The sequence below is a fragment of the Sander vitreus genome, chromosome 21 (assembly GCF_031162955.1).
Source record: "Sander vitreus isolate 19-12246 chromosome 21, sanVit1, whole genome shotgun sequence".
Classification (NCBI taxonomy): domain Eukaryota; kingdom Metazoa; phylum Chordata; class Actinopteri; order Perciformes; family Percidae; genus Sander; species Sander vitreus.
Genome location: NC_135875.1, coordinates 13,395,858 through 13,409,442, shown reverse-complemented (window position 1 = coordinate 13,409,442; position 13,585 = coordinate 13,395,858).

Sequence of the window (13,585 nt, the reverse complement as noted above, 5' to 3'; positions counted from 1 at the left end):
ATCCGAGAGGAGAAGACTGCGCAAGCGCGCAGAATCAGCCAGTGCAAGGAGAAGGGCCAAAGCTGAGAGCAGGAAATCTGTCCAAGCAACAACATATCTGAGTCCAAGCAGAAAGTTTGAGCACAAGCAGAGCAAATCCAAGCACGAGCAGCGGCTATTTCAGTGTGAGAGCAAGGTTTTGAGGAAAATTACTACAAAACCTGAACGTAATATCAGTGAGAAATGCTCTCAAATTGAAAGAATGTGCTCTTGAATAAAGATAGGAATATAACTCCATAAGACCTCCAGTGAGTGATAAAGCCATCATTTTCCTGTTTTTGATACGTAAAAAAAAGAAAATGCAGCTCCACCACTCGACACCTTCGGCCAACTAAAACTAAAACCTTTACCATTTCCCAAAAGGCCCTTGTCTTGCGCACACATTTTGAAGTCTTCATCATTTACAGTAATTTATCTTCCCTCTCTGGATTACCTAAGTAACACATTCAGTAAATACCATGTGGGATAATTTAGTAATCTTCAAAGAGAGGCTCGAGAATGAAGACTTGTTCATGTCTCAGAACATTTACATATTTTCAGAACATTTACATATTTTCAGAACATTTACATATTTTCAGAACATTTACATATTTTCTGGGACACGATTCTTCTGAGCACTCTTCTTGATTTCCATCATTCTCACAGGATGTCTTTCTCTGTGACACATGAGATGTCAGCTAATCATTGTTTCAACTGGAAGGCAAGGGAAGTGTAATAATCGTGCACACAGACATCTGCAAACGAGAGGCATCCAAATACAAAAAAAAACAAAAAACACCTCTGATTTTTTCCAGTCTCCCTCAGAGTTATCAACCGTATGTTGGTAAATTCAATTGGCTTTAATATTCTCTACCCTATCAGTATTTCCGAGCTTTGTTCAGGTGTACCCTATCAAATTAAATTGCTTCCAACACAATACATCTGATTAACTGAGCACACAGCCTTATTCAGTGCAGTGCTGTGACAGCTGATTAAGAGGTGGATGTTTCATGCACACAACATTTGATAAATAATTCAAACTTTTATTATACCCAGATGCTAGGAAAGGTATTCCAAGAAGAGCTGAGATAAGACGGCAGCTGCTACTGTGACTCTTCAGATTGAGGAGGCTGCAAGTAAGTGGTTCCTCAAGGGAGTAAAGTGCAACACATAACATGTATGTTTTGACGTGCAGCTACACTGTTCAGTTTGAAGGCAGGTATAACTTTTACAAGCCAGTGGGTTCCAACCTTTTTTGTCTGAGGTACCCCAAAAGCCCTGTCAGATGAACACCTTCATGGACGCCACCCGTCATTTGAATTGATTTTAAACTGGGTGTTATTTAACTATTAATGATATAACCGTGGATATAATATAATAGTAGTTAAATGTTACAACATGTTTTTCTTACAGCTGAACTGCCAATGTCCTTCTTTTGGCTGCATTCTTACTACTATACTTTACTTGGAGTGGCAACCATTTATCCATTACATTTAGCTAATAATTTCAACTGTTCATCCTACTTTAAGCTAACTGTTCTCTAAATTATTTTTAACTAACCATTTAAACTAATCTAAACTTAATTTAAAGGGAAAGTTCACCCCAAAATCAAATCAAATACATACTTTTCCTCTTATCTGTAGTGCTATTTATCAGTGTAGACTGTTTTGGCGTGAGTTTCCCAGTGTTGGAGATACTGGCCATCTAGATGTCTGCCTTTTCTCCAATATAATGGGACTCGAAGCGCCAAAAAAATAAAGATGATCTACAGACCTGGTTGTGAACAGTTTCACGTAGGAACTAGAGAAAAGCTATGTATTTTTGATTGTGGGGTGAACTGTTGCTTTAAGCTATTTAAATCATGTATCCATTCATTTCAATCTTTTTCAACTGTTTATACCTTTAGCTATCTATTTAATTTGTCATTAACTGTTGGATAGCTATTTCAACCATTTATCCGCTAACTTACAACTTATCTGCTCGCTTACTAACTCGTTTTTTACACACTTCAATAATTGCAACGTATTCCAGGTGTCATAGCTCACACAATATGTGTATATATGTTTTAATCAAAAATGTTAAAGTCTTTTAAATTCTATTTTATCAAATTAGTTAGGCTACTTAATCTTTCAATGTCAACACCCCTGGCAAAACTGCAGAATTACCCCCTGCGGTACTCCCGTTTGAGAATCACTGATACAGAGTGAAGGCACATGAAAGTAAAGAAAACTTCCCAAGACCAACCAAAAAGTGGTATTTAGGCCAAACAGTTATTTCTGAGGATTTCAGGACACCATTTTTTGTTTGACTGCCAAACTGGAAACTCTGAACAGATTTGCTATCAGTGCAGCAGAATAATGAGCAATAAAATGCTGTCTCGCACATTCGTCAGTTTCAAGAAAAAACAGCAGCTGAGCAAACAAGCTCTCGAATCTGGCAAATACACAAATGTTGAGTGCACATGTCCCAGACTGGCCGCAATGCCAGTCTGTCTTCTGGGAAAATGAGGCAGCCCTAGCCAGGACGCAAGTTGGGCAGAAGCTGCATCTGTGCCCTGAACCTTATTTCTTATACAACTCCTGCCAGGCAGCTTTACAGCCTCTGGGTGAGGTTAATCACTGCATGGTTTGGGGACAAATTGGTAAGTGACTCTTTTGTACCATGGGTACTGACCTTTCCATCCTACTTGACGAAGCAGATTATTTGTTAATCAAGGGCAATAGTCGGCAGCACAGCAGTGACAGCCATTGATTTATTTCTCAAATAAATATGAATTTTCTTCTTTTTTTTTTGGCCAGCAGGTTGGTGTGAGGGTTGGCTGTGAAGTTATAGGACATCAGGCACACAAACGTCAGGCTTGATATGATATAACTCCTTTGTACAACATTTACATACAATACAACAATTAAAAGACATTTAAGATCACGTGTGTGTGTCTATGTGCACTCCTTTTGAGCCTTTACCTAACGTCTCTCTCTCACACAGCAATGGTAGTGATGTCTCAACTTTATTACACTAGCTCCAGTATCCCAATCAGTTGGGAGTATCTCAAATCAATTAGCTCTTCTGCATTATTTATCCAGCAAAACCCTCTGGGATGCACTCACTCACCACAGCATTCACTGTATCTGTTGTCCACTCCGGCTAATACTGTGACATGATTCCCGCTTGGCACATAGAATTTATTATTCGTTACTCACTCTGCCCAGTTGAGGAGTTCCATCCTGAAAATTGAGTAAATGTACGGTAGCCGACAGGGGCAAACGCCCTGCAACTTAAGAAAACACACCCAAATAGACCAAACACAAGCAAATTAAGAAAACAACTTCATTAATTTGACAACATATGCGCAGCATTCAGAAAACACACTGCAAATACACACAACACAACCAAATACATAAACGCGCTGCAAATATGAAACGATGCAAAAAGAAAAGCACACAAACCCAGAAAACAAATGCTACAAAAAAACGCTGCATCCAGATTTCACAACGGAAGTTCTCCAGACCTCTTGAGGGAGCAGCTAGTGGAACAGCTGGATTTTCGACCACATGGGGAGAGAGCGCTCTGCCTTTTTATTAGAGTCGGGTATGGCTGCAGCCTGGAGAACTCCATAGACTGTATATTACATTCATATTATTATTATTAATAACATATTAATAATATACAGTCTATGCTCCCGTCTCATGCCCTCCCGGCTGGTGCCGTCCCCGAGATTTTCAAAATAAAAGCTTGCGTCTGGTCCGCTATTTGTTTGTATTTTGGTGTTTTGGATGTTTTTGAAGTAAACAGTACGGCAATCATGCTAATGAATACAATAACTTTTTCAGCAGATGTCTTACTTACAACACGTTGGAGTAGCAGTTTTGTGTTTATATGTGTGAACGGGATTTATTCAGATTGATAAATCTGAATAAATAAATGATTTTAATTATAATGATCCCACGGTAAATTGGCTGGTTTGCTAAACAGGGAGGGACTATAAATCCTGTCTGTTTTTTTTGTATTTCAAGAGTGAATTGTTCCACAATATGAATACAGATTGATCACTTATTTTGTTGGTAACCGTTGTTGTATAAATACAATATTACATTTGAGGAGGCCTATACTTCAGTGATGCGCCTTTCGGACCTCAAAATCCCTCAAAATCCAAATTATTACATAAACCCTCTCATGTAGTATGGCTTAAACAAACGTCAACGTTAAACGCTGATGCAGTTTTAAATGTTTTATTACTACGAGTTTACAGACGTCTCTGCTGATTGAGTATCACCTGTGACCTGAGCCGAGACACACCCACAAAACGAGAGAAAACATATCTCAAACATAGACTACATAGACTTAATATTTAAAGTCTATGCAGTCTCTCTCTCTCTCTCTCTCTCTCTCTCTCCCTGTGGGGTCGAAAATCCAGCTGTTCCACTAGCTGCTCCCTCTAGAGGTCTGGAGAACTTACGTTGTGTAATCTGGATGCTGCGTTTTTTTGTTGCATTTGTTTTCTGGGTTTGTGTGCTTTTCTTTTTGCATCGTTTCATATTTGCAGCGCGTTTATGTATTTGGTTGTGTTGTGTGCATTTGCAGCGCGTTTGCTTAATGCTGCGCATGTGTTGTCAAATTAATGAAGATGTTTTCTTAATTTGCTTGTGTTTTGTCTATTTGTGTGTGTTTTCTTAAGTTGCAGAAATCCTGTCGGCCACCGTATAAATGCCTTCTTTTCATTAAATAATAATAATAATTGTCACACTCAAGAGAACAAAAGTTACATGTATCCCCAGGGCACATTTTGTGACTCTTTTTGAGTTTAGAACTAAAAGAAATGTGTAATTCTTAGCTTGTTCTCGTGTTGTTCACATAATCCCCCTGTGCGCTTGCACTGGCCATCTGTGACTAGACTGCCAGCAGTGCGGAGGGGGGACATACTAAAGCAGCTAATGCAGTGACGAGACTTGTACTTGAGGGAATACCATTAGTCCCCAGTTGGTGAGGGAGATAGCCATCTGTGGTTAGAAAGCAAATCTTAAATGTGTCCTGTCCTCTGGCGTTAAGGAACATTTGTGACAAAATTACTTGTGGGCACAATATCCAGAATTATTTTACTTTTGGTTTAATCGCATTTTGTTTTTATGAAAACCAAAGCAGAGCAGAGTGACTTCTTTTTATAGACACCACTAATGGAGTTATTGATATACTTAAGCACATTAATCACAAAGGCCCCACAGCAAATACAAAAGCTATAAAGCACAGAATATGGGTGGGGCAGCTATAACGTTTGTCCTTCTGTTCACCCCATATATATTGAGTTTAAACCAAGTCTGTTATTACAGTGGACTCAATAAAACTTAAACGAGCATTAAAATGATGTCCTCAGGGAGCTTCAGTAACCTTTTATTACAATGTCTTATATCCAGTGGCAGTAAATTGGGTCAAGTGATCTGCTTACACCAGAATTTGATTAAAATCTTTTTGGTCCTGAGTCTTGTGTTGATGTTACTGCAGCACAGTGCGTCGTGGTAATTATCAGCAGAAGAGGAGAGTGGCTTATATGTTAAAATGCCCTTGAGAAAAAAAGCTGCATGCACCGTATGCTCATGTGAGTTTATAACAAGACAATATGGCAACTGAGACGTTGTTAGGGTAAAAAAAGGTTTGTGCAAAACGCTTTTCCAGAGAGTGGTTCTTTGCCATCTGGCTGTTTTGAATTGTGAGGTAATTGTTTCAGAGAAGCAGGTTTGTGCAATCAGGATAAGCAGAAAATGGTTGGCAGTGACCTACAGCACATATTAAAGGTAATTAATTAATTAATTAATTAAACTTATAAATCGCAGTGCAATTGTATGAATTGAATCAGCTGTTCTTTCATAACCCCTTCCATCATCCTGGAGGCGTGAAAGTAAACTTGAGTTTGGTGTTGGCCTGCCTGTTTAAAAAAGGTTTTACCTGACACGAAAGGTTACTGCACTGATTTACTTTAAAGGAAAATTTCCACTCTCCAGTCATACATTTGTGTATATTACACAGATTGGCTTCCAACAGGCTAAAATAGAGCTTTACTTGTTGCCCACACACTGATTTTAAGATGCTTGCAGCACATTGTTTTGCACTTTCACAGCCATGAGCATATATGCATGGTATGTACTGTATTTTTGGCTATTCTAATAAACATATTTCCAGATGTCAATAGCAGAAATAAAACAATGCATTGTTATCTAAATATATAGTCACATTTGGTTGAGCCAACACAGAAACAGAAACAGATCCATAAATATTATAATTGACTGGCAACTATGATACATATACTGTATCTTGGGCATTAACATGGACCAGACTGAGCAAGCACTGTCTATTTGGTTAAGAAAGATTTCCTCCATTAAGTGGATTTACCCTTTAACTGACTCAGCTCCAGGTTTGGGGCGGAGACGTTCCACCTACCTCTCTATCATCAGTATTCACAGTGAGTCTCGTGTCCTGAAATGCACTTGATAAGACTTGCCACGCTCTAATTTACCACAGAGGGGAAACAAGCGGATGAAATTGCTCCTCAGAATATCATTCCCATGACGAATCAATATTCCACCAAAAAGTTGGTTGTTTGATTTTTTTTCTTCAAGGGTGACCTTTTGAACTATTGTAAATATAAAGCTGGGATTTTAAAACTTATTTGGTCAAAGCTATTGCATAGCTATAAGAGGAGAGGTGGGTTCAGACTGCCTATAGAAAACAAGCAAACAATTACTTTGGCCATAGAGGCATTCGTTCAGTTTACATGGTCTGAATTCAGGAAATGCTGCAGTATGTAACAATATCCAGAGAAGAAGAGTGGGCGTCCGTTTTATTTGTTCCATCACTATCTGCAGCTAGTGAACTTAAATGAAGTGTGAAACATAAACAAACATCATCATCAAGTTGAACAATTGCACTTGACAGTCTCCTCTGAGATTTTCCAATCAGCAGCCATAACTGGGCACGGCAGGCCTGTCTAGTTTTGGGTTTCTCAATATGCAGAAGTGGTGACATGCATGGAGCGGGAAAAAAAACACAAGTGTAAGGATTAACATGAACTCTAGTCTGGATAAACAGAAGTGTATTTACAGGATAATTGCCCCTCACCTTCCTCCCCTCACCTTATTAGTCCCTCACCTTCCTCTCTCTGTGTGTTGCCATTCTCAAACTGTGTTCGCTTCGAGAAACAACTACAAACTTCGAGCTAGCAAGCCATATGCTGAAAATGGCAAGTTTGGAATAAAATTTGGATCGTGCAACAGGGCAGGCCTGCTTGGTTCTTTTGGGAAATGATTGTAAGGATTTACAAGGAATATGTTCATGGCATTTACTATCTAACTGGGACATTTTGGGACCGTTTGGAGAGGATCGCTATGGCTAAGTATACATAGCGATACACTGGTATGAGCAAATAAAGTTTAACCACAGCCAGGCTCACTGCAATTTTTATAACAATCCTTAGCATGCTAATCTGTGGTAAAGCCCACTACAGAACGATGTATTCACAAATGCATAAAATAAGCCTGCAGCTCAGCACCTTTTGCACACTGATAAATAAATGTTGTTCACAGTGAGTGTGAGTTGTATAAAGAGTTGTACAATGAGAGCAAGGGGGATAACAGATTTTGTTCTCTTTTGACTGTGAATATAAAGTAGCAATTATTGGCCTGTGCTCTCACCTTATGTTTTAGGGCATCGTGCACAACTCAGCGAGGTAATTCCATTCCTCAGGTTGAGAGTTCTTCACAGCTCAGCAGTGTCAGCAAAATCTGTGACAGTCGAGACCTGGGGTATTCGCTGACTGACTTCTTCCTGTGGCGTCATTACCTGTGATTGGCAAGTGTGTCTGGGTGGCTAAAGGTACAATCCTACAACTAAAATCTAGCATATATCCCTAAAGGTCGAGACACACCGACCAGACGGCCGACCCTCGGCAGAAAAGGCAGTTGGACTGATCAGTCTCCCCGAGTTGGTCAAAAAAGTGCCTCGGAACACACCAAAGCGACGAGACGTAATACGTCTCCATAACAGCAGGCGGCGCTAATCTGTATTGTCGGCCAAAAATGCAGCTGATTGGACGAACGCGTCACGTGGGTCTGGTTTCTCTGGAAATTCAAAGACAGACTGTCATTGCGGCTTGTTCAGAATACGATCTCATATTGTACTAAAATAGTTCACTGAAACGTGTTTCTGAAAACATTTTAAGTTTATAAGCCATGCAGTTGCTGAATCTGTCTTCATTTCAGATCGACAAAGGTCAGTTTAAAAGATTTTTGTGAGAGAGTCTAGTCACGCTCATCCGGTTTAGCACTCTACCAATCAGATGGGTCATTTGAGTCCGACTGCCGGCAGTACCCGCCCCGCCGATTATACATGTCAAATCGGCCAAAATGAAGGCCGACGGCCCCTCCGACGGATGACGGCACGGAACACACCGAACAGACTCGAGTCACTGACCTCGCCAGACTGTCCGACGGCCGATTACGGCTTTGTGTGTCTGGACCTTTAGACAACATGCTTGCCATTTTTTCTGGATCAGTAGTCACATAATCCTGAGCAGACCTCCTGCCTGTCTTTGTCTTTGTAAGCTGCTCTAGAGAGCCTCAAATCTAAAATAGAAAAAGATATGTGTTTACATTGAGGTAAAAGTGATTGCACTAACTATGGCGCTCTGCATTCTTACCATCATGTTGTTGAAACAGTGTGTGGAGGCAGGTTACATTCAATTTCATTAACAGTGGACAAATTGTGTTTGGGAGGGACTTAATCAGATTGTGTGTTCTGTGGAGGCCTGTGGTTTCTTATACAACCTTGTGCTCCATCAATTGGGGGAATTTTTAGATTTGATTGCTGGATTGATTTGATTACTCGATGATTTAATCAATAGAGTAACTACAAAAAAACTAGCACGCTTGCACCAACAGCCTCAAGAGACTCTTTACTACTAAACTGTGTAATAACAGTTGTTTAGGCTCAAAAGAAAGATTATATACTATCACTTTTAATGTGACGCCATAGTGAGGATTTTTTTTTTTAGAACTGACCGTTGGAGATTTGTCCTAGATGAATCCTTCAATAGTTCATTAAACAAAGGAATCAAGGTTTGCGTCTTCCATAAGATGACTGATCTGTGCATATGTACTGTATGTGCAAGTGTGCATCCAGACACACACACACACATGCGCGCGCACACACACACACACACACACACACACACACACACTAGTGCACTCATGCAAAACGCATACATGCATACAAGCGTTCCTCTCAGGGGTTTAGCTCCTGTCGACCACTGCTCATCCATGCGCACACAAAACACAGTTTTCTCCAAAGCATAGTGCACATGTATCAACTTGAACTCCAAACAGATACAGAGCACAAATAGATGCACACCTAATCTCATGCTCTTCCTGGTCGCCCCTGGTTATAGTAATGAATGAAACATGAAAGCTACAGTATGTCTACTCATTGTTTGTTTTCTGACTGAAACATCCACAGCTCCTTCCCCTGTTTCTACTCACACAGGGATGCTGAAATCCCCCGTCTCAAATCGCGTCTTACATTACTAGCGCTCTTGTCGAGACTGTCCTTGATTCGGGAGGCTAATAAATACAAATGTATATAGATCTGTATTAACGTGATAAAAATGCTCACTTACATTTGCTCTGCAATCTGCATAAACCTACATTTTTACACACTTCAATCATGTACCCATGACTGTTACCTTTTTATAATTCATATTGATTCTTGTATGCACATTTGCAAGCTGTGAGCTTTAGTTTAATAATTGATTAAACTAAGAATCATCCAATATATATGAGAGGAACTTTAATAAAATGCTCTCACAAGAAAATGCCCATGAACACTGAAAAGCAGCGGATGTTTTATGAGCAGGATAATTGGATTGATTTTTTTGTACTTGGGGGACTTTAGCTTGTGTCTCTTTTCACTGTAAGTGTATGAACAGAACACTCACATATTCCTACACTTGCGAGGACTTGCAATTGTTTTCTGCCTAATCTAAACCTAAAACTACTCTTCTAATATTGTCGATATATACAGTATATTTGTATGTGTTCCTTGCTTTATGTAAGCAGGGTCAGGGATTTTACTTGGCAGTGAGAGTGAGCATTGCATATGCAGCTTCCTTCCTGCATTCAGTTCAACTATGTGACAGCTGTGTTGGAAGCCTATCACGGAAATAGTGCACTATATAGTGTGTTCACCATTTTGTAGTGGTGTTCGAATTCTCTGCAGTAAATTTCGTTCACTATATAATCCACTAAAGAATACCCACAATGCACTGCTAATTTGAGTGTACAAACAATGTACCCTACATTTTACTCCCGTAAAACCACAATGCAACTCAGACGTGTTTTCCCAGAGGAGAAGAAGAAGCAGAAGTCACCGCGAAAACTGAAAAGGAAAAATGGAGCGGACTTTCCTTTCTAAACAGTCTAAATGTAACATGTAACATATATACTGTACCTTTTACTATTCTATTGAGTGCTGTGTTTGTTTAAGGGACGTATTAGAAGTATTTTAGTTTCGGTTTGTTTACATGATCCTGTCTCCACAACGGGCGCATCTCCTCCTCTCCAGTCACGTAACGATGTGTTTTTTCAGTGAGTGTCCGAAATCTCGTTTGGTCGTTCCCTATATAGTTCACTATTTAATAAACACTATATAGGGAATAGTGAGTGAGTGAATGAGGGAGTGGTTTCGAACAAGGCTTGGGAAAAAGATCACAATCAGGATGATTACATGTAGCTTACATGTAGTCCTATAGTTGTGCACATTATGCGCAATGTCGGAAGACAGATAACAAAGTGTATAACCTTTATTTAATCAGGTAGTCTTATTACGATTAAGATCTCTTTTGGGAGAGAGAGCTGAGTACAGCAGGGGAAACATGTACAGAGTGAGGACACACAGTACAGCAAACAAAGTTCAGTCCCACTTCGATGGAAAGACAAACAGCATCATAAACTAAAAGTTAGTTAAAAGATTTGGATCAGCCAGTGGGATGAGATGTTCTTTGTTATACACTCCATTTATAAGATTATGACTGATATGCACTAGAAAGCAGTCTTTCTAAGTTCAATATTTACCCATGGAGTATCTACAAGTAAAGAACATTTTGCAAGCAAAACCTTAAGATAGATCTCAGTCCAGTCTTCACAAAAGGTCTGAGGGCATCTGGACACAGAGCCAGACTGTGACACTTTGAAGTCAACTGGATGAAACAATCAGCAAAATAATTGGTAATTTTCACTTTTACTGAGATAAACTTCTCTCTTGAATATAAACATTCCTTCACCAACACGTTGGTATGATAGAACCTAGTAAAATAAGAATGGGTCAGACCCAGTCACACCCCAGGAAAAATGAGAGTTGAACAAATTATTGGCTCCAATGAATACGGACAATGAGGTCGGACTCTGAGGTCAGACTGAGGTCAGTCTGAAACAGCTTTTCACAAGAAAGGAAATAAATTCACCCCACAACTCGATCGACACTGTCATTTAAGTACTTTTCTTCAAAGTCCAAATAGGGTCAAACAATCACATTAAATACTTTTGGACTTTTTGGACTGGGGGGGATTCAGTCCTTTTTTTATGGACAGCATTGAGCCTGGTAGTGCGTCAGGAGCACTTGCTCTTTTTTTGGTGGGGGCTTCCTCTGTGCTTTCATGTGTGTAAGTTATACGGCGTTATATATTTACTAATGTAACATTCATTAACCTGAGTAAGGCCCTTCTGTATTTTTATTATGTACAGACACTGACTCATCTAATCAGTATCTTCATTTTGTGTTTCCCCAGGCGTTCTTGCTATCTCATTTCAATAACAGCTCTTTCTAAGTTAAACCACAGTGTGCTGATCGCCTGAGGACATTTTCAGATTTTAGCCTGCAGTGAATTTTTGCCTCAGCTGACCTTCGAGAGGTGCTCACATAGCACATATCTCTGTTATTGTTTCAAGGTAAAAATCCCCTGGTTCAGCTAAACGAGGGGAAGGTCATGATTCTTTCCCCAAGGCCTGAAGACAGTTGGTGATTTCTGTCCACTATTCATTTCCCGAACCTTATCCCAATATGCTGCAGCATGCTAATATCTTAATCGCTACACCGCACAGACCTTGTCACATCCTTGAGAAAAGCTGCTTGGAAAGACAGGGTGAGGCCGGGGAAAGATAAAGATACCCAGAGGCTAAAAGATAAAAGTCAGAGTCATTTTAAAAGACTTTATTACATTTTGAGGAGCCAGTGGTTATTGAATTATATTGAAAAGTGATTTCCATAATAATTTGCGCACCCACTGACATACATCAGGGAGTCAGAAGATTAGAAATAGCACTAACTAACTTTCACTGCTGGCTGAGTGCATCACAGGTAAATAAGACTATGTACTAAGGCTTTAAGCCCTAAACCCTCACAGACTTAACTGCCGTCACCTGGTAAGTGGTTGAGTGCGAGAGGCTGCAAGGGCTGGAAATGGTATAAATAGGAATGGGACAGCACTTTGCAGCAAAATATCACGTTACCTTGACAGCGCCAAAACATGTTCAGTACAATTGTGGGTTTGTACTGGCTTTGTGAAGATCAGGATATTGGACAAATTGATTGCGCTAATTGATTAGTTGAGTAATTGAGTAGTAACATGCAGTGATTTACTGATGATCCTGAACCGAGGATCACTAGAGGAAGAAGAATAAAAACATGACTGAGATGGTAAAAGAAGACAACAGAAGCAAAGTACATTTTCATGTAGCACGTGAATATACAAAATACATACTCCTTACACAATGCTTGGTGCATGGATAGAAGGTTTCTCCACTCTCCTCCCCACAATTGAAATGGGTGAACTGGACTGCAGGACACAAATAAGATATGCACTTAGCACAAGACACGTTGTTTAAGAATGCATGAGCCATTCAAGTAAAACATTTTCTTTTGTACCTCCTGCCTTGAGAAAGCAAACATATTTTGCTGCGAGGTTACAGCCAGCAGTGCTGCTCTGGCCCTGTAGGAGATAACAGACAATTGCTCAAGCGAAACATTTATTTGTAAGCCAACGGTTGGGTTTCTGTAAGGTGGTAAAGAGAAACACAGGGCGGATATGTCAGCGTACTTAGGGCCAATGAAAGTAGACAAAGCTTCTGAATGATACGGTGAGCAACTGGAACAGAAACAGATCCTGTGCATGTATTGGTTTAACACCGAAACTGACTTGTAATCTAAATGACTGTTACAAAAATAAACATCAAATATTCCTTTACGGATACGGCTTGGAAACAGTCAAAGTGAAGTATTTGAGGTTATGTGTGATTTCTGAAATATGTACCTCCACTTAAGAGTAGTTGAACTGGAAGATAGATTATTTTACTTTATATCTTCTTCAAGTAAAGATGACTAACATGAGTATTATACAACAACCACTCTGTGTGTTGTGTTATGTCACCATCAGGCTGATGCACATATTGATATCAGTTTAACCAGAACACCAAAAACTCACTTTGCTTGTCTTTAACCTCCTGTGCTATCTAGCCATGCTGATCGTTGGTTA